At 39.9% G+C, this 21901-nt stretch overlaps 1 long non-coding RNA gene across 3 annotated transcripts in view; it reads left to right on the top strand.

The window, feature by feature from the left end:
* LOC133223597 (uncharacterized) overlaps positions 1-21901 on the top strand; it is a 227473-nt gene that overhangs the window by 14594 nt on the left and 190978 nt on the right. For 2 of the 3 annotated variants that reach the window (XR_009728629.1, XR_009728626.1), the window contains exon 2: positions 17046-17089. This is a non-coding gene — a long non-coding RNA (uncharacterized LOC133223597). Of the gene's footprint in view, positions 1-16377; positions 16467-17045; positions 17090-21901 lie in introns of all 3 variants that reach the window. The other variant, XR_009728628.1, reaches the window with a different exon arrangement.

Raw genomic sequence — 21901 nt, 5'->3', positions numbered from 1 at the left:
CCTGACAGGCGCTTGTCTAACCTGTCCTCAATGACCACCAGCAAGCAGTAGGTATTTCCTAAGCCACTGTCTTCAGTAATGCAAAACTATTTACCACAGATCTTTTTTTTGCTGTGATTGACTACTGCTTTGTGTCCTGTCCACAGTGGATGGGCAGAACAAATTAATCCCTTCCTCTGTGCAGCAGTCCTTTATAATTACATTGTGACTCCTACTAGTACATTTCCACTTGATCACTTAAAGCTAAATAGTCCTATCTCTGTCTTTCCTCATAGCTGATATGTTTTAGGTCCCAGATCTCCCCTCTTCTCTGAACTCTCTCTATGTAGTCTGTTTTTCCTGAAATGTCATAGCAAATGTGGATTCATACCTTAGCTTATGCGTTACTTGTGCTGAATAGTTATTTCACTTTCAGCTTATGTTCATGCCTACAAATGGCATATCTGCTTTTCTTATTGTATGGTACTAAACCAAAGAAATATTAAAGTATTTATTTCATATTTGTGATTCAATGTAACAACTAGAGTTTTCCAACAAAACTGATACCTAGCAGGCTGTTCTCCACTGTGTGTTTTGAGCAATTTATTCCTGCCTAAGTGTATGAACTTGACATGAACGCTTTCCAATTACTATTAGAAGTTATGTCATTTTTCTTAGCAGAGTAATTGTTCTGCTTAAGAGAAGGCAGGTTCTACCTCTTTCCCTGTAAAAGATACGATAGCAATGCAGAAATAATTTTTATGATGGTAATTGAAAAAAATTAGATGGTGAGTCAGTCTTCTCTAGGGAATTTTTCTGGGATTTAATGCTGTTGTAGTCCATTTCACTTCTTAGTAGCACAAGATTTCTCTTTTGAGTAGTGTGGGCTTTTTTCTTTGTTTTCCTACTCTGAAATAGGTGGAAGAGGAAACTTGTTTTGGAAATCTGTCTTTGCAGACTTAACAGTGACCTTGCAGTCAGAGGTGATGATTGCAAAATTTCTGCCATATGGAGCAATGCCAATATGGTTTGTCCTGTCAGATCTAAAATTGTCGGTTAGGATTTCAGACACCTGTACAATTTTAGGGATGTGATAATCTTTTTAGCTAATTTTTCTAATTTTAGCTAATTTCATTTTCATAATGTTCTCTTACAGAATTGAGGTCTGAGTGCACATTTGGATGTTAGATTATGCATGTGCTAAAAGAGTTATTTTTAGAGACAATCCTTTGTATGGAAAATAAAAAAATTGAAATTATCTGTGAAGAGGACTAATGGACAGGAGTTTGTGCAGGAAAGAAAGCTCTGTCTCTCTGCCTGAGGCTCTTGAGCTGCATATGACAAATGGGTTCTAAGACCTCTTCTACCTAAAGCTCTTGAGAAACCATCACTGTGCAGCCTAGCAATTATGGTTGACTAAACAGAAAGAATATGACCTCCTCCCAGATCATAGCATATATAGACTTTTTTTCAGAGGATCAACTTTAGAAAGAAGAGCAGTAAGTCTTTAATACCTTGCTTGGCTTTTGGTTTTTATTTTTGTTTTGGGTTCGGGTTTTTGTGGTGGTGTTTTTGGTGGTTTTTTTTTTTAATTCCATCAAAATGAAACAAAATACCCCACCACAAAACCCAAAACACAACCAAAAAAACCCCTCAAGAAGCTAAAGAGGAAAGAATGAAGTGGTGGCAGTTGTCACAAGTCTGGGAACGGTCCGAAACTTAAAATGTTTTCTCCTTTCTCAGTAACTTAGGTATTTGCATCAGCATCATTGGTCACTGAAAGACTGTCATTTTGAGACCTCCACAGGGACCAAGGTTTGTGACATCTTTACTTTCACTGTCCACCTGATCCCCAGATCAGAGACAGTTATTCAGGCTTGGGAGACCATGATGAGGATTATTAATGTTTACTGTTGCTATCCTTTGGATTTTGTTAAAAAGGAACTATGGATGTGGTGAAATTCAATGACTGATTTGCATCTATTGTTGCATAATTGCAACAATAAACACTGAGGTGAGATGCAGTAAATTGTCCTAGTGATGATTTTTAAAGCACCATCTGTGGCCTGATACTTCTGGGTCTTTAAAATTGATGTTGTTCAGAAATCTGTTGTGGCGTACAGGTGGCCCATTTGGTATTTGCCTGCTAATCTGTATTTACTGCTAATCAGCAGTAGCCTGTGTTGATGGGGGATACCTCCACAATGAAAGACAATGGTACTTGTCATTGAGTTTGGAACAGAAGCTCTCCTCCCAGGCTATAACACAGTGTTTTATTTTGATTGTCAATTTCCCCCAAGACCGAGTTTCCTGAAAAGGGTGAACAATAAGCCAAATGCTCATTATTTGGCTTCATGTATTTGAACCCAACACAGCAATCTGATGTAATTGATTCAATTCTACTAAGTAGCATATGATGATGTTATTTTAGGTGCACTGTACAGGGAAGAGAAACACTCTAGTATCATGTCCTTATCTAGTGACCTTCAAAGCTGACTGATCTGTATTACTGAATCCTAACACAGAAAAAACAAGAAGAGAAAAAACAAAAAGAACAGCCCACTCAGTGCCCCAAACCAACCAAAACACCCTAACGTTCCAGCAAATCCTGGGTCCCCTGAAGACATTAGTCAAAATTGATATAAAAAATCCACATTTAATTTATATACCTTTCATCCCTCAGCTCCTTCTAGCTTTTATTTGTTTATTGGGCCAAAATTGGCATAAATCATATTGCCGGTTCTGTGCCAGTTTTGCAAGCAGAGCGTTATAGGGTGGAGGTAGAGTAGAGGAAGAAATAAGTTCCTATGCCAGGGAATTTGAAAGAGATGTTAGTGCTTGATTGGTTGTCTTTAAAGTGGACAGTTTAGGATGAGTCTTGCAATCAGTATTTGTTCTTGCTGTGGAAGTGAGAAATATCACCAAAAAGTGTATGTTATGCCATCAGCTAAACCTTCCAGCACCTTAAGTTAGCAGGTCCTCCCACAGGAAGCATGCCACTAGGAGGGTAGGGAATACCTCATAGGCAAAGCAAACTTAAAATGATAATTTTACAGCATTCCTGTGAAGTGGCAGTACTTGTCAGTCAAGCTGGCATCCATGTAAAATAATGCATTGAAGTGCCAGGCTGAAAAGTGTAGTTGAAAGACAGGAGCACAGTGTGGCCAGAGCAGAATTTCCAAGTAATGTGTGTTAGAGTGTGGCACATAACTATATTATTCTAGTATTTTGCTATTTTAGCATTTCCCATGGCTTTCATTTAGAAAAGCAATACTTTATTCTATTGATATCTCACCTGTAACTGCTGAGCACTTAACTGTGTACCCGCCACAGAAATATACTTCTATCATATGTTAAGGACTGGATTTTTGTGGCGTTAAACAGAAGATGAGTATTGATATGAGCTTTGAAGAGCTTCATTCCAGTTTGGCTAGGTTTCCTTATTTACAAGGAAAAGATTTAAAAATAATTAAAAAAGAAGCTCACCAGGTATTGGTCCAGAGATTGTTGCTGACCTATTGAAAACCATGTTTTGAAGATGCTCTATTAATACTAGTTAGAATTCATGTTGTATAGTGCTGGTCAGTTAGGACCTGGTTACTGAATGGAGTCTTCCCCCACTCTCCCACATATGCCTTAAGATACTGAATAAAATGAATGATAGGTCCAGACAGGACAGTAAATTCTGAGACCTATAAAAGGAAGTATTTTAGTAGAAAGTATTTGTTCATATGTGTAATTTGAACCCCATTGTACTACTTAATACTTACACTGCCTTTCCTTCAGACACAAAAGCTTACTCCTTATCATTTTTATTCAGAAAATATTTCAGATTCCACTGGTTTCTGACCTCAAGTTACATTTTGACTTGTTTATGATAAAGCCTGATTTGGTAGTTTCTGAAATTAGTATGCTGTTAAGAAGGATGGATGCGATTGAAGTTTATAACAAAAACTGATGGGAACGATTAAGGATTAGCAAAAGCAAGGTGAACAGTCTTACAGAAATCTTTATTGCAGATAACCTTAGCTCATTGCAGAATAGAAACTATGGGAAATAGCATTAAATCCTACAATTTTAAGCAGTAAGTGCAGAAGATTTTGTATAATAACGTCTTTAATCTTAAGAAGTTTTTTAGCTTATTTCAAGTGTTTATGCAATGTTTAATTTCATGTCTTTTGCTATAGGCTTGAGCCAAACCCCTTTAAAGTCAATGAGAAGATAATATTTCACTTTTATGTCAATAAGCTGTGGATCCAATACCATGACTTATGAAGCTCTGTGGAGTTCTTATTATTGCACTCTACTGATAATACATTGGCCATTCAAGTAGCCAGGACTTTAAAAAGATTTTGAGAAATGAAACTCTTCTCAGCTTGCACACAATAGAAAACAAATTTGGATTTTTTTTTAATGTTTTGCCTTTCTTCATAGAAATGCTCCTTAGGTATTATCTCTACCATTGCGGATAATGCAAATGTAGTATCAGGCAGCACTTAAACTTCAGTACCTATCTGTATTATTTTATGTGAAGATTAAATCCTTATCTCACTTGTCCATGCTTGGTTTTGATCATAGCCCTTTTAGCATTCTGTAACTTGAGTAAAATCAAAAGAAGTGGAAGAAGAAGACTTGCAAATACTCAAATGCAGAAGGCCTCTCTTCAGACTGATACTGTCATGTTCAGAACAGTTACGTTTTGTAAATAGGTTCTTTCTCAAACACCTTCATAGTGCTTGGTTCCTATGCCTCAGAGTCTTTTGATATCCCCCACCTTTATGAGAAAGAAATTATTCAATTGAAGGAATATCGCTCACCATCAGATCAAGCTTCAAGACACTAACAACCTGTTTTTATACACAAAAGGTGTATGATTGAAATCCAGGCTGTGGAAACATTCCTACTAATTTGTTCTTGTCTTCTGCAGCAGGTGTGTTACTTTTCTGGATTGCTGTTTTGTTTTTTTTTCACATTTTCTCTTGTACTGTCCATGGTGATGAATACTGTTGAGAATATGTGCTGCCAGTCTGTCTGTTTCTTGTTTGGTTTGTCTGTTTTGTTTTTTTTTACCACTTACTACATTTAGTGTTCAGTAGACAGTCTAGTAGACAGAATCTCATGCTTGTATTCCTAAGTCTAGGTTAGTGTTTCAAGTTCACATCATATCATCGTGTTCTTCAGTAGCCAGTGTGAAGTGTGTTAATGATCACAGTGATGTTTATAATGGATACATTGGGTTGCTGACAGCAGCTGGCACATGGGGTGGGCCAGAAGAGAATGGGAAGTGAAGGCTACCCTACCTTTCTTTTGTTACCTGATGTGAACCGCATTCATGCAGTGTTTTGTCTATGCCTTAAATCTATGCAGAAATTTAGCTTTCACAGTTTTTAATCTGTGCCCCGCAAGTTCAGTACAGTTACACTGGAACTACTGTTTTTGGAACACAAAAGCTTTATGCTTTGTAAAATTTTTAATGCTAGGAACTTCCGTGTAATTTTATCTATTTTAGTAGAAATCCACAAAGCTTGGGGAAAACAGAAATCCCCCCACATATGACACAATCCAGTAACTGCAGTGTGATAATATCCATTGCATGTAATGTATGCCTGCTCATACACGCTGCACACCCTGCATGTATTTACAGTCCTGGCTGTTCCCCTTCTAAGCCACTGTATAATGCTTGCACAAAGTTATTCCTTGGTGCTTTGAAGGACAAAGTAAATGCAGCTTGCTTGCTTGAATGAGAAAGTGGTATTTCCACCTTACTTAGGAGTTCTTGCTATGCAGGGTAATGGTTTAAGTTGACCAGATCCTCAGAAATGAGCAGAGGAGGTGTTTTGGACATGGTAGATACTAAGATGAGTTTACAGTAGTGATCACAAAACCATTTGTAAACTGCACCATAGCAGCTGCCTAAAGAACAAAATTTTATGTCCTGAATGCTGTATTAATTTGAGGGAAAGCATTGAACTTTACTTCTTTGTTCCTTTGTATGGTATAGAAAAAGAACCTGTTGTTGCAAAAGCTGGTTTGTTTTGCTAGGAGAAGAGTTGGGCGAGAGAGATGCAGAATTTTGTGTCTGTGTTAGAATTTCATGACAGTATGTAAGCAGTTCTATCTCTCCTCAGCTGTCTAGCTTAGTCTTCTACTTCGATTAGACCTGTGACTAAAAAAATTACCATAATCCGCTGACAGGCATGAAGAAAGCCATAATAAGACTGATAACAATGTGTCAGTTAAGAGGCTATTATATTTTACTGCCTTACTACCGCAGACTAAAAACCCATTCAGACTTACCATTGATATAAGTAAAGCCTTTTAAAAATCTGCTGCCTGCCCTAGTCTTAATAATACTTATTATGCCAATGGGAGACAGAACTAAAATATGCACCTGTTTACATGAGCGTTTCGATGTCGACAGTTTTACTGCAGGCGTACAGAGTAGTTACAAATAGAGGGCCTTAAGTTTTTCCTTCGGTAAGAAGGAAACTTACGGATCTGGGCTAGAAGAGAAGTACAGAATGAAATGTATGGCTTTGAAATGTTATGTGATGACAGCTCAGGCCCGCAAAGCCCTTTTTGTGGCAACTTCACAGGATACTAGATATCTGTGAAGGGAGACATGCTCTCTGCTTCAGTCTGTACTCCTTTTTCCTGTCATCCCTTACCCAAGAAGGTTTTCAGAGTAAGTCAGTAGCAGGGTTTAGGAGGCCTTATGCAGCTGGAGCTTTTACTGTACTTTTTTTGTTTTATTTTGTTTTTTCTTACTTTATAATTCAGCTGGAGATATTTTACCTGGCTGTTGGGTTCAACAGGCCAAAGTTCAGCATTGTCAAAAAAATTAGTGGTATTAGCTGTCTGCACGTGGGGTGCAAAGCAGGTTGACTGGGGAATTTGTTGATCCTCTTGTGTAAATGAAGCAGCTCTAGAACAAAAATTTTCAATATGGTTTTCCTCATGTCCAGTTGGAATCCCCAAAGATTACAAAGACTGTGGTCAAGACAGCTTGTTAAATAATCTGCTACTGCCAAGAAAAATGTAGCTCCATTAGCATTGTGTATTCTAATATATTATATATTCTAATAACCCATAGCCTCTTCATTGAACAGAAGATCAGCTCCTACCATTACGCCTAACAAATCACATTCTGTAGGCTGTGACCATCTTGGTGACACTCCTTTGGATGTTCCAAATTCTTCATAGAATCACAACATAGTTAGGGTTGGAAAGGACCTCAAGATCATCTAGTTCCAACCCCCCTGCCATGGGCAGGACACCTCACATTAAACCATGTCACCCAAGACTCTGTCCAACCTGGCCTTGAACACTGCCAGGGTTGGAGCATTCACAACCTCCTTGGGCAACCCATTCCAGTGCCTCACTGCCCTTACGGTAAAAAACTTTTTCCTTATATCCAACCTAAACTTCCCCTGTTTAGGTTTTAACCCATTACCCCTTGTCCTATCACTACAGTCCCTAATGATGAGTCCATCTTCATCATCTCTATAGCCTCCCTTCAGATACTGGAATGCTGCTATGAGGTCTCCACGCAGCCTTCTCGTCTCCAGGCTGAACAGCCCCAACTTTCTCAGCCTGTCTTCATACGGGAGGTGCTCCAGTCCCCTGATCATCCTCATGGCCCTCCTCTGGACTTGTTCCAACAGTTCCGTGTCCTTTTTATATTGGGCACACCAGAACTGCACACAATACTCCAAGTCAGGTCTCATGAGAACAGAATAGAGGGGCAGGATCACCTCCTTCAACCTGCTGATCACACTCCTTTTGATGCAGCCCAGGATATGATTGGCTTTCTGGGCTGTGAGCGCACACTGCAGCCAGCTCATGTTCATTTTCTCATTGACCAACATCCCCAAGTCCTTCTCTGCAGGGCTGCTCTGAATCTATTCTCTGCCCAACCTGTAGCTCCAACCTGGAGCTGGGATTGGTCTGACCTAGGTGTAGGACCTTGCACTTGGCATGGTTAAACTTCCTAAGGTTGGCATCAGCCCACCTCACAAGCTTGTCAAGGTCCCTCTGGATGGCATTCCTTCCCTCCAGCATATCAACCGAACCACACAGCTTGGTGTCATCGACAAACTTGCTGAGGGGGCACTCAATCCCACTGTCCATGTCAGCGACGAAGATGTTAAACAAGACCGGTCCCAACACCGATCCCTGAGGGACACCATTCATTACTGGTCTCCAGCTTGACACTGAGCCATTGACCACAACTCTTTGCGTGCAGCCATCCAGCCAGTTCTTTATCCACTGAGTAGTCCATCCATCAAATTGATGTCTCTTCAATTTAGAGACAAGGATGTTGTGTGGAACAGTGTCGAACGCTTTGCACAAGTCCAGGTAGATAATGTCAGCTGCTCTACCTCTGTCCATCAGTTCTGTAGCCCCATCATAGAAGGCCACCAAATTGGTCAGGCAGGATTTCCCCTTAGTGAAGCCATACTTGCTGTCACCAAGCACCTTGTTGTTTTTCATGTGCCTTAGCATGCCTTCCAGGAGAATCTGCTCCAAGATTTTGCCAGGCACAGAGGTGAGACTGACTGGTCTGTAGTTCCTTGGGTCATCCGTTTTCCATTTCTTGAAAATGGGGGTTATATTTCCCTTTTTCCAGTCATTGGGAACTTCACCTGACTGCCATGATTTTTCAAGTATGATGGACAGTGGCTTAGCAAGTTCCTTCACCAGCTCCTTCAGGACCCGCAGATGAATTTCATCAGTTCCCATGGACTTGTGCATATTCAGGTTCTTAAGATGGTCTCGAACCAGATCCTCTCCTACAGTGAGCCCAAGGTCTTCATTCTCACAGTCCCAGCGTCTGCCTTCCGAGACTTGGGTGGTGTGGTCAGAGCATTTGACAGTGAAGGCTGAGGCAAAGAAGTCGTTCAGAACCTCAGCCTTCTCCAAACCCAGGGTAGCCAGTTCTCTCAATAGCTTCCAGAGGGGGCCTACGTTGACCCTAGTCTGTCTTTTATTCGCTACGTTCCTATAGAATCCCTTCCTGTTATCTTTCACATCCCTAGCCAAGTTTAATTCTAACTGGGCCTTAGCTTTCCTAACCTGGTCCCTAGCTTCCTGGACAACATCCCTGTATTCTTCCCAGGCCACTTGTCCTTGCTTCTACCTTTTATAAGCCTCTTTTTTCCTTTGAAGTTTCCTCAGCAGCTCCTTATACATCCAAGGAGGTCTCCTGTCCCTCCTGCTGCACTTCCTTCTAGTTGAGATGCCACACTCCTGAGCTTGTAGTAGGTGATCCTTGAGTATCAACTGTTTTGTGCTCCCCCTGCCCCCTAGGGCTATATCCCATGGTAGCCTACTAAGCAGGTTCCTGAAGAGTCCAAAGTCTGCTCTCTTGAAGTCCAGGGCAGTGAGCTTGCTGCATGCTCTTCTCACTGTCCTGAGGATCTCGGGTTTGACCATCTCATAATCGCTACAACCGAGGCTGCTCTGGAGCATCACATTTCCAACCATCCCTTCCCTGTTGGTCAGCACAAGGTCAAGCATGGCACCTCTCCTTGTCAGCTCCTCTATTACTTGCAGAAGGAAGTTGTCTTCCATACAATCAAGGAATGTCCTGGATTGCTTGTGGTGGGCTGTACTGTCCCTCCAACAGATATCAGGATGGTTGAAGTCCCCCATGAGGACAAGGGCCTGCAAGCGTGAGGCTATTCCTATCTGTCTGTATTCATCCACAGATTCCTCTTGATCAGGCGGTCTGTAACAGATTCCCACAGTAATGTCTCCCATCACCATTCTCCCTTTAACCCTGACCCACAAACTCACTGTTGACTGCTCACCTGTCCCCAGACAGAGTTTGGTACTCTCCAGCCTATCCCTAACATAAATAGCAACTCCTCCTCCCCGTCTGCCAAGCCTGTCTTTTCTAAAGAGCCTGTAACCTTCCATTCCAACACTCCAGTCACAGAAGCCATCCCACCATGTTTCTGCAATGCCTGTTATATCATACCCCCGTAGACATGCACACATCTCTAATTCTTCTTGTTTGTTCCCCGTGCTATGGGCGTTTGTATAGAGGCATCTGAGCTGACCTCCAAATGAAGCCGGCTCATTGGCTGGAGCGGCTGGAATACATCTACATTGCTCCGAGCATTTATTATAGGTGCTGGCAACTGACTGGGTGTGTTGGGATGGAATGATGCCCCCCTCCCCCAACACATCTAGTTTAAAGCATCCTTGACCAGTCTGGCAAGCCTCCTACCAAAACCCCTCATGACCAGCTCCACCAGCCTCCAGTAGACCTGGCCACCCAGATGCAGTCCCATGTTCTAAATACCCAAACCCCTGACTATGGCACCATTGTTCTAACCATTTATTAAGCTGGCCTATCCTCGTAGCCTTTTTAAGGTCCTCCCCTTTATCCTGGAGAATAGATGAAAAGACATTCTGAGCTCCAGAGCCCCTAACCACCTCTTCCAGGGCTTTGTAGTCTTTCTTTATGTTTTCCAGGCTACTCCTATCTGTATCGTTAGCACCTACATGGATCACTAGAAGTGGGTAATAGTCAGTGGGACATATCCACCTAGAACTGGGCAGAAATTCCTGATGCTTTACCAGTCTTCTGTAGAGGGGGATAACCACTTGATTTGTTGGCTATGCTTTTGGTAGAGTCAAATACTTGGTTTGCCTTGGTCATTATGAATGAATGAACATTGTAGCTTATATTCAGCTTCATGTCCTGTCTCACAGATTCCTTTCAATAGGGCTGAAACTTATCCAGCTGCTTCTCAGCATATATAGCATATACATATGCTGGGTTTTGAACACCAGGTGCAAAACTTCGCACTGTTCTGGGTTCTCATTGTTGCTGCTCTACTCTTACTGAGCAATAACGACCTCAGGATTAATCCCTGGCATACATTTCTGACTTTTGAATGTGTCCTGGGTTTAGCAGTAGCAGTCATTTTTATTCTTTCTTGGTAGCTGGTGCAGTGCTGTGTTTTGACTTTTGGGCTCGGAACAGAGCTGATAATGATGTTTTGGTTTGGCCAGGGACTTTGTGAGCCTCATGCTCTGCCAGGGAGGAGGGGAAACCGGGAGGAATCAGAGACAGGACACCTGACCCAAACTGACCAAAGAGGTATTCCATACCACAGCACGTCATGCCCAGGATGTAACTGGGATTTACCTGGAAGGACACGGAGTCTTCTGGGTTCGACTCGTTTCTTGGCGGGTGGTATCGTATTCTCTTCCCTTGTTATTTTCTCTTATCATTGTTGTCGTTGGTGGTAGCTGTGGTGATTTGTGTTGTACACTGGTTGCTGGACTGTTCTTATCTCAACCTGTGGGAGTTGCATTCTTTCAATTCTCCTCCCCATCCCTCTGGGAGCGGGGGAGGGGAGGAAACCCCGGGGGGGGCATGTGAGCCTCAACTGCTGCCAGCCTGGCACCACTCACTGGGAGTGAGTGCACGGGCTGCCTGGCTGGGTTTAAACCACGACAGACCGATAGCCATTCAACAGTCAGTACTCAGCGTTACTCCTTGAGCCCAGCAGTTCCAGCCTTTTTTCAGCCTACCTAATAGTCTGTTCTTCCAGGTCATACTTCTTCAGCTCTCAAAAACCTTACTAAAATATTTTTTTCTCACTGTTTCTGCATCTTGTATTTCCCTCCCTTCTCTTCATCTGTGAATTCCATCACTTATTTAGAGAAATTGTAAACAGTTGGTCAAAAAGACTGACCGTGTTTGCAGGTTGGTAAAAGCCCTAAATTATATTATGTTGCTACTCCTCAGCATAAAAGAAAGACAGGGCTTTTTTCAGTAGGGTTTAACAGAGTTTTTCAGCAAGGTGTGGAAAAGGGTGGAATTTGTGATACTTCTCAGGTGAACATGTTAGAAGTAGAGGAGTGCTTGTCAGGCTTTCTATGGATCCAAAGATCTCAAGATACTTTTGTCATTTCCATTCAGCCATGCAGTTTTAAAGGAGATTTGAGGGAAGTGATGATAGATGGTAGTAAATATAATAGTGAGGTCCTTTTGGGCAACCAGAAATTTATATCTTTTGACTAGAGGAATCAGTTCACCAGAAAATGTCTTAACTCACAGAGGTTGTAAAAGCCCCACCTTTGGAAACATTCAAGCTCAGGCTCGACGAGGCTTTTGAGCAACCTGATCTAGTTGAAGATGTTCCTGCTCATTGCAGAGCAGTTGGACTGTGTGACTTTTGTAGGTCCCTTCCAACATTTTTTAGGAATCTACTTAAAAATCATTTTTAATATTGACAAGCAGAGTGCATTATCTGTCTTTGGTTTGGTGAGGGTCTTGCAGTTCCCCTGCAGTGGTTAGCAGATTCCCCTGTCAGTCAGGTGTTAGCAGGCTGTTAACTGAGGTTCTACTTTCTTTCTTTTAATGCACATGTGCATGTGGAGTAATAGTAAAGCTTACATAGACAAAGAGATAGTAAGGATCAACAGCTGACATTCTCTTTGCTAAGGGCATTGTCATGGCTTTTATATAGTACATAGAAATCACTGAATTTGTTTCTTGTACTTCCTGTGTCTTCATCCTATTCTTCTGAAACCCATCGTAATTCGTATCCATAATCTACAAAAGCTTCATTGTTTTTAGTCCTCTGTCTGTCACAATCTCATTTTTTGTAGGTTTGATTTCTGAAATCAAACCTGTGTACACACTGACTGGATGCTGACAAGATATGGAAGTATTCTGTGGTTTCCCTGATGAAAGTAAAATCTAGGTCTGCAATCTGCTTGAGCCTGTCTGTGCACCTGTTGAAGCTCAATATAGCTGAAACAGAATTCTTAGGCTTCCCTCCCAGTCATCCTCATCCCTTTTTCTTGTATCCCTTGATTATGCCAGCAGCTTTTCTTATAGGCTTGGCAATGCAGTTTTGACCCACTTGTGTCAATGATAAATGCTGCTCTAAAGATAATTTCCTTAGCTCTGTTTGACCTTTGTCCCTTCTTCCCTTGACTTCATCAGCTAGCTACATCCAGCCTGTCACATTAAATATAAGTTGTTTGCCTTTTTTTTTTTTTTTTCCCCCAGGGCTCTTTGTCCTCTCCCATGTCTGCATTATTACACCATTTATTTCTGGCATTATTATAACATTTATTTCTGCCTTTTGTTTCCAATCACCATAATGCACTTTAAAACTTTTAACACCTTTTATTTTTAAAAATGCTATAATTTATTTTGTAACCAGGTGCACAGTTGCAAACTGTCCTCCTTCAAGGCCCTTATAAAAAGTTTCTTTGTGGTGCCTATCAGAGGTTACCACGAGGTAAGCAGCTGTGTTATGCCATGACCACTGTCTTTATAATGGCTGATATTATGCCATTGTTTCTTTTTTTTTTCTTCCTTTTTGTGATCTGCTGTCTCTTACTCGAGGTGTGGTAGTGGACTCTTTTTTTCCCCTCTTCATCTTTGTTCATACAGTGTTTAAGAGAATGGCCCGAGTTGCACACTAACTCAAAGGGACAATATTGATTACTATGTCTTTCTTTTCAATCCATAAGCCACTTATTTGCGTACTGTTTTTGCAAATCTGCCAGAGAATAGTCTGCAGAAAACAAGTTTACTTGCCATTTTTCTTTGCTTAAGCATTCCAGCTGTAAATTCACAGTTAAAGCAGAGAAGCATGACGTGCGCAAACTTTCTGCTCTCTGGTCTCATTAAGAGCTTTGATGTCTTCAAACAGGTCAAATTGTGGGAAAGTCTTAGTGCATACTTTTCATATGGTGTGCACTGAAAGAAACACTTGTACCACTTGCACCCATTGCAATGTGGGGTTTCTCTGAATTACAAGACACATTTTAACATCTCTGTTTCTGTATGAGCCCAAATGCTAGAAAGAGCTAGTAAAATTGTTTGCTGTCTGTCAGCCAGCATTATCTCATATTGCAGACTACAAGAGAAAGTACAACTGTGTGTTGCAGCTACGGATGTGGCACTTAATGGAAGCCTATGAAATGGAGCATTTCTGGAAAGTATATTCCTCAGTTGCTGAGTAGTTTCATGCTCTTCTTCAAGCTCAAAATGTTACATAGGTGTTTATCAGATGCTTCAGTTCCATGACAATGTGTGCTGAGAGTGCAAGCCTACTCAGTAGAGCATTATTAGAATTTCAGGCTGTTCTCATTTTGCTCATATGCAGTAGATGAGTAGATGATAGACTTTCACCAAGCCCGGGGTAATGCAAATCTTGTATTGGGTCTTATTTTTTGTCTAGAGAGATTGATGGTGGAAGAAGCCAACACTTGCTGATTCAAAGGGTATGCTTTGATATTCTCCCGTCCTTCTGTGCGTGCTGCTTGCTGTTTGAGATTCTGAATTTTCTGAAGCACTGATGGAATCTCTGGAAATTATTGCCTGGACTGCAGGTGCAATTATAATTCAAATGAAATGATGGTAGTAAGAAGAAGACTTGGTACATTCTGACTGTATGTAATGCAGCAGATGATAGCTTGATATATTTGCAGTACTGGCCTTTCTGTATTGAAATTAAAGATTTACATTTTTTTTGGTGCAGGCTGCGTTTTACTCTGTGTTCAGAATTTCACCCTTATCAAAGCTTAATATGAGCAAATTACAATGTTGTCATTACAGTGCAATTTGAAGACTTCTTCCTGCTTTGGGGTTTGTTTTTTTCCCCTCTCTCTTCTTTCTCCATTCTTTTTCTTTCTTTCAAGGTCTTTTCCTTTGTGCCTCTGAGTGTGTGTGGTTTTTCATCTCTCACTGATTGCTTTTGGATCCAAGCACCAAAATAGATTTATTTTTTAATAAAAATACTGGAATTTATCTGGGTCTTTTGTACTCAGTCTGTATGTAGCCTTCAGTGAATGTGTCCATGTATTGAAATGAAAATAAAATTCAAATGTGCATTCTGCTTTGGCTGGAATGCACTATGTCATTATTACATTCTAGGTTTCATACTTACTAACCCGTGATTTTTAGGGGCTGTGACAAGCTGCATATTAGCTGCAAGAAATGTATACTGCTATCATCGTAACTCTTCTCTGCTTTAAGCTACTACATTATTCTTCAGACTTTTTCTTGCACCATGTAAGCTCTTGGAACAGCTTTTCTTTGAGCTTTTCTCTAATCTAGTCACAGAATGCTCCCCTCATCTTTGTGTTCTTGACTCTGCCATTAGCTAGATCTTGAAAAAGCAGTGGAAATGTCTTTGCCTGTCCCTAAGCATAAAATCACAAGTCTGAACTCTTTTGAGTTTTGTGTTTTAACTGCACTAGATCATTCAAGAGAGATGGAAGGGAAGAAGAGGTCCTACAAGCAAAAAACAATTGTGAGAAAAAGTATTATGTGTATGTGTAGGGATCAGAGTTTGTTTGGTTTGTGCTTTTCAAGTGTTAGTAAATCACAGTCCAAGAGGAGCATATATGTGGGCTATAGAGCATAGGTATACTTTCAAAACAAGATGGGAAATCTGCTTCTGAATCTGAATCCTTTCTGTGCCATTAAATGACCTTTGGGGTATCAGCTGGGCTCAGCAATCCCTGTGTGTTCTGCCCCTCTTTGCTCATCCTTTGTTGTTAAGTCCTAGAAGTCTGTTCATATCTTTGATAGATTCCTTGAGCTAGCCCTTTCGTTGCTTCCAGCTGCCCAATAACATGCTGGCCACAGCAGATGCTCTGGCTTCATTCTTGAACACATATTCCAGATACTTCTACCTTCTTTTTTGGATAGCTCTGGAGATAAAAGTTGTCAGACACTCTATTAAACTTAAGCATTTGTTGTCAGTTAATTCAGTTTGATTGAATATCTAGGATCTCCCAGAGGCATTTGATTTCAAAGGATATTTACATGTCACTCTGTCCTTCCGTTGTATTTCTTTATCTTGCATTCATATGCAAGATGAATGTTTGCAGTTCAGTCTGTGGATAATGGCCAAATAAGGACTGACTATGAATTCAGCTATCTGTTTGTGACTTCATTACATTATTTCCTCTGCTCATTTCCAGTAGTTTTCATTATACTTCCAGAGTACAGGGATAACTGATCTTTTGTATTCCTTTGCCTCCTAATACTGAGAGACAGTAGGACAGAATAGTTCTTGGCACTAGCTCTGTGGTGTTACATGAAGAAAGGATTTGATTCTTTAGGATTTATTTTTTTCTTTTTCATTTCCTTATTTATTGTTGTGGTGTGTTAAGAGACAGAATTGCCACTAACCCGTGGCATTAAGTGTGATAAATAAGCTTCTGGAATATCTTTCTGCTGCATTAACTTGGCTGCCTTCATGAGGGTCTGCCTGTCAGTACGCCATCAATTTGCAATTGCATGTAGCTTCTCTGGGTGTTTCAAGCAGGGAAATCAAAGCTTACTGGCATGTTTTAGTCTTTGAGCTATATCTGCAATGCTTTTGTGTAACAGTTACTTTTCTTCAGTGTTTGGCGAACAGTGCATGTTACTGCAAATGGGAATGACATTCCGTACATGTGCAGTAGCAGCTGGAGCATGCCACAGCTTCACAGAGGTAAGGCAGCCTGGCATGCACTTGAGGGGAAAAAAACCTTTCAAATCCAAGTGCGTTTTGAGGTCATTAATGTGTCACTGGCAGCACTATGGTTAGAGGGGGCCATTTAATTAACATTAATTGCTCACAGCTCATTGTGTGGCTCATGAGGGATTTACTGAAAAGCACCTCATAAGGTACACAGCTTTGAGGGTAGCGCATCTTCTCTCATATACTCCAGCTCCATTTACAGACATTTTTTCCATGCATGAGGCAGTGGTATCAGTATTATTTCTATTTACGTATTATTTGTGGAATGTTTGAGGTATTTTAACTCAAGGTGTGGCAGAAGAAAGGAGAATCATGGGCAGTAGCCAGCTCCAGCCTATATTGTGTGTTAGTCTTGTGGGTTTGTTTGTTAATTTTTAAATAGCAGGAGAGTAGAATGTCGTTTGCAGAGAGCAAGCGAGCAGATTTATCAACTCCCTTATCTCATCTCTTCACCCTCCCTTCCCCTTTGTTCACATGCTCCTTTCAGCTCATTTTTGTATAGGTGGTTTTATTTTCTGATAGAGACTGCATTTTTTTCCCTTCTTGCAGCTTGTTGGCTACAGAGAGGAAGAACTGACAGATTTGAAATAAAGGTAATGATAGGAAATGGTTCATATAACTCTGCCAGAGCAATCAGAGAAAAGAGCTCAAAGCACTTCCATATGATAGCTCCAGCACCAAATAAAGTTAGCAGATTAAGATGAAAAAGGAAATTAATGGTCCAAGGGAAGAACTTTGCTGTTTTATTATGGGAACTAATGATCTTCTAGGATTAGGAATGTGCTTCTTAATATTTATTGATATCTTAATCCCACCTGTCTGCTTTTTACAGCCCTTCAGCTGGTTTTCCTATTTTGATTCCTGTTCTGTAACTTTCAAGTTTTGGACTTGAATCCTGCTCTGATTCCACAGACCTCTCAATAGGTCTGATGGCACAAACAGGACTGACTTTTTTTTTTTAATTGCGGATTTTTAGCTTTTATTACTGTGAAAAACAAGTAACAATAGTCTGTAGCTATGAAAAATCTCTATTTTGTCACATCTCCATGTCATGTTTTCCAGTGAAAATGGGCCATGTCTGCCTGTATTTTTTCCTCATAGCTTTCATTGTCCTAAAATGTCAGCGGGCATACGTAATAACATCTTTTAAGTGTAGCAATGCCTATTTATCAATGCTTCACAAATCTTTCTTTTTAGCTTAGTGTTTTGTCTTTGCATTGTGTTCTGTTATTTTTTAAGAGGACCAGTTTGTATCTGAACTGACAACTCTGCAATACTTTTACATAGCTGCATCTCAGATCTGATTACTCTCTGTTGCTCTTATCATTTGTTGTATTGTATCTTTTTTTTTTTGGACAATGCAATTGTTGAAGAACAACTGTAGAACCAAGGTTTTATTTCTACATGAATTATTTTTATGCCATGGTGATCCGTGATGTATAATAACTAGTGCAGGTGGTTGTGAATTTTCCAAGTTTTAATGAAAATTAAATTACCAAACTTTTAAACAAATGTGTAATAGGAAAGAGACCTTTGCTTTAGAACAGAATTGGAAAACTCGCTCTAGAACCTCTGAGAGTGTAGTAATTAGAATTGGGTTTAGGGTCCTTGGTATGCCTAGTTTAGACAAAGAGCTTGCATTTTTGGTGTCATACTCAAATCCCAACCACTCCAATGGTGAGACCGAGAAGTTTCCTAGAGTTGCTTCTTCAGTGAATATTGACTATTAATCAGGTAGGTTAGTGTTTCTTGTGCTATCTAGGCTTGTTTTCTTTTGTGGCTTTAAACTTCAAAGAGCCTTAGTTATATTCTAGTGTACTTGATCTTCAAAGAACTTGACTGACTTTGGATTTGATACTATGTGATGCCAAACACATCCTGTAAAGTGTTGAGTGCTTCTGTTTATACTTGCAGTTTCACGCTAGCTGATCCTGTTACCTAATTAAAGAATTTCCTGGCTGGATCTCTTGACTATAGAAACAGTTCACAGGCATTATACCTCGTAGAGTGTAATAAATGCCTTGTACCATTTCCTTTTTAATATTTTTTAAAATTTGCTAATATGTTGTCATAGACTATTTGTCTGTCTCCATTTTTTCCCCACAAGTAATGCTTCTCCTTAATGATCATGCTATATGATTGTTCCACTTAGCACATATTCCCAGACCAATTATTTTACATTTTTCTGCACTGAACTGCATTTGCCATCTGCTAGCCTAATTACCTAAATGATCCAAATCCTTTGGAATCTGACTGTATTGCTCTTCATTATTTGCTCTGACTCCAGATTTTCAAATGATACTAAAATTAGAGATCTTGTCATGATTGCTATTCTGTAACCCAGAAGCATAGGTGATGATTTGACTAACGTTAATAAATCTGTGTAGCACTTCCCTTGTAAGTTTTGAAGGTAAATTTTGCCCTCAGACTATATTGGGTCACCACATATTTGATCTTCAAAGACCATGTATAGTTAGGTTTGATCCTGCAAGGCACTACCATGTATTTCAAGGTGCTGAATGTCTCCCATTTTTATCGATGCTGTCTAGATTATATGAAACTTATAAACTGATTCAGTTTCACAGTACCTCCAGGGGAGTGGATATTTCCCTTCTGGGGACACTGAGGCAGAAAGATGTGACATGTTTAACACACAGGATGTGGTAGAAAGAAGGTAGAAAAACAAGGAGATCTCATGTCTAGAATTTGATTTATCAGTCAATCATCTGTCATAGTATTAACTATAAATCTTGTAACAGTGTTTTCCTTATGACTTGTCAATGATCATAGGAAAGGTACATGACAACTGTCTATTTGAGGAACATAAATGTCAAGTAGGTTAACTTCCATATTGATGAATGTGTAATCATATCTGTAATTCATTATTGATTTGATTTTGAAAATTAATTTTGTGATAGGCCTAACCACACTTGGCAGTTTTGCAAGTTAAATTAACTGGACACACCTTATAGAGCATTAAGATACCTCACAAGTTGGTTAATATCCTAATATGCTCAAAATAATTGCTGCCAATGAAAACCTGTGCTTACACAGCCCTCCCCCCCCAACAAAACCCAATCCAAATCTCCCACCCCATAACCCAAAGACTGAATTGAGATTCTCTTAAAAAGTCAAAGCTTGCAATAATGATCTTAAACTTTGATAATTTTTCAGTTCAGTTTTACACTATCTAGCATGGAATCTGAATATTGTACTTGTTAAGGAGACTTTCTGGCTTGTGTGGTGCTCTGTGTGGAATGTACTTTTCAGGCTGGCATTTCACTGTGGAAAATAGTTGCCTCCCTAGTAATCATAGCATCACTGCTGAAATGCAACAGTATTGGCAAACCTTCATATAGATGTAGCTTATTAGATTCCATAGGGATGTAAGGTATTCTGCCAAAATGTTCTTTTCTGGTGAAACTGAGTAACTTAGAAGAATTTGTGTTAAAATATCCCATTTAAAAAATAGGTCACACTGCACCTGATTGATAGTCTTTACATGGTAGTCTCCATGCCCTATTGAATGACTGTGTGGAGTTCCTGCTATGGGTTCCTTATGGCTTTCTTGTATATAGGGTGTGCGTGTGTGTATGGTTGAGAGAGTGTGTGCAGATGCGAGTATGTGAGTGTGTATCATTGTGCATACACACTGTTCAAAATTGCCACCCATATATAGGTGTATCTGTGTATCATGTGGGCATGAACTGTGGAAATGAGCTTTAGGTCTAGTCAGCAGTAGCACAAAATAATTGTCAAATTTCATGATAAGATCTCTCATAAACATATTGCTTTTCTTTTGTGATAATGCAGTCTTTGATGTGTTTCTATCATTGATGCTAACTGCCTGCTCATGCAAAAAAGGCTTCACTCCCTGTCTTTAAATCCACTTATTTGTATCACAGTGAAGGGAAAACACATTTACCCCTCCTCATTGTTCACTCTTGACTGGAAATGCCCATTTTTAAGAGGAACTTACTGACTGGAGAAATTCCCTTGGCAAAATGCACTCCATCCCCTGTGGTAATAAATCATGGATTTACAGAGCAGAAGCTATTGTCACATAGATCTAAATATAGCTTTTGGCTTTTAAATGTTGTCTTAGGAAGGTTTCAGGAGGTTGAATGATGCCTGGCATTTTGTACTGTCACATTAGTTGTTTGCTTTTTCCTTACCCATGAAAAAGATAATTTAAAAGCTATACCCAGTACACTGCAGTTTTTCACACAATGGCACTATCAAGTTGAACCAGCAGAAAAATTACCTGTTCATGCCAGATGTTAGGCTCAGGAGGATGGCTCTTGGGCTTTGGACCAGGAAGTCCAGACAAAGCTCATTTTTCTCATATAAACAGAAAGCAGTAATGTACAGTAGAAAGGCCTAACATTCCTGTTAATATAGTTTCTGAAGTTTTAGCATCTTAGCCATGTTGGGTTCCTTCTGATGGGCAATGTGTATGTGAATTGGATTCTGGCATCTGTGTTGATCAACAGCCAAAGAAAGTATTTCCAGTCATATATTCAAGGAGCTCATGCTCCAGAATTCCACTGTGTACCAAAATACAGAGGAATATTTGTGTACAGGAGACTCGGAGATCAAGGCTCAGGATCTGGATGTGCATGTCCTCTTAAAAGCAATGTGGTACTCCATACCTCTCCATATCTGCCTCATTCTATAAAAAAGCAATTTGTAGTTTCTGGGGTGACCTGCAGGCACCCCAGAAAACACAGGCTAGATCAGGCTGCACAGGTGTCTTTTATTTAATTAAGCCGTTTTAGCTCTTAGTTAGAAATACTTCCACTTTATTTGAAACTTGAGCATATTCAAATATGATAATATTTTAAAAATAATTAAAGTTTGCAGAGTGAAGCAGTGTCCAAATCTTCTCATCACTTTCTAAAATTCAATAATCTGATATACATCAGCAAATAAGAAATGAAAAAGGGGTTGTAACGATGAGAATTTACATTTTCTTTGTTCTTGAATATCAATGATCAAGACTATAAATGGCCTTTACTGGATTGAAATTTAAGATCATTCAGAACATCTTTTCTTTTTCTTGTTTTATCTGTGATATCCTGTAGATTGAACAATTCTTGAACTGATTTTTTTTTAAGGCAATTTTGCATATAGCTGTTGCAGGGCATCAAGTCTTCTTTCGTTGTCTTGGGTTGTGCCGTTTTTCTAAACCCTTCCTGCTGCTTAGAATAAAAATAAAGAAGACATTAAACATGTGTAGGAGTTTATTTTCAGAGCCATTTTCCCCATAAATAATGTTTCACTTAAACAGTGTTTGTTATGAATGCCAGCTCTGATGCATTGTAGGTTTTGTTACAATCCTAAATTTTATTTAACTGCTGGAGTACAAACAACTATTCACCCCAGTGAGCCTTATTACAGTTATT

Source organism: Neopsephotus bourkii, unplaced genomic scaffold, assembly GCF_033783945.1.
Source record: "Neopsephotus bourkii isolate Nb327-2 ecotype Australia unplaced genomic scaffold, CSIRO-AGI_Nbou_v1 NB_168, whole genome shotgun sequence".
In the NCBI taxonomy this organism is placed as follows: domain Eukaryota; kingdom Metazoa; phylum Chordata; class Aves; order Psittaciformes; family Psittacidae; genus Neopsephotus; species Neopsephotus bourkii.
The sequence above is the reverse complement of the archived record's forward strand: the minus strand, read 5'-3'. Positions and strand labels throughout refer to the sequence as shown.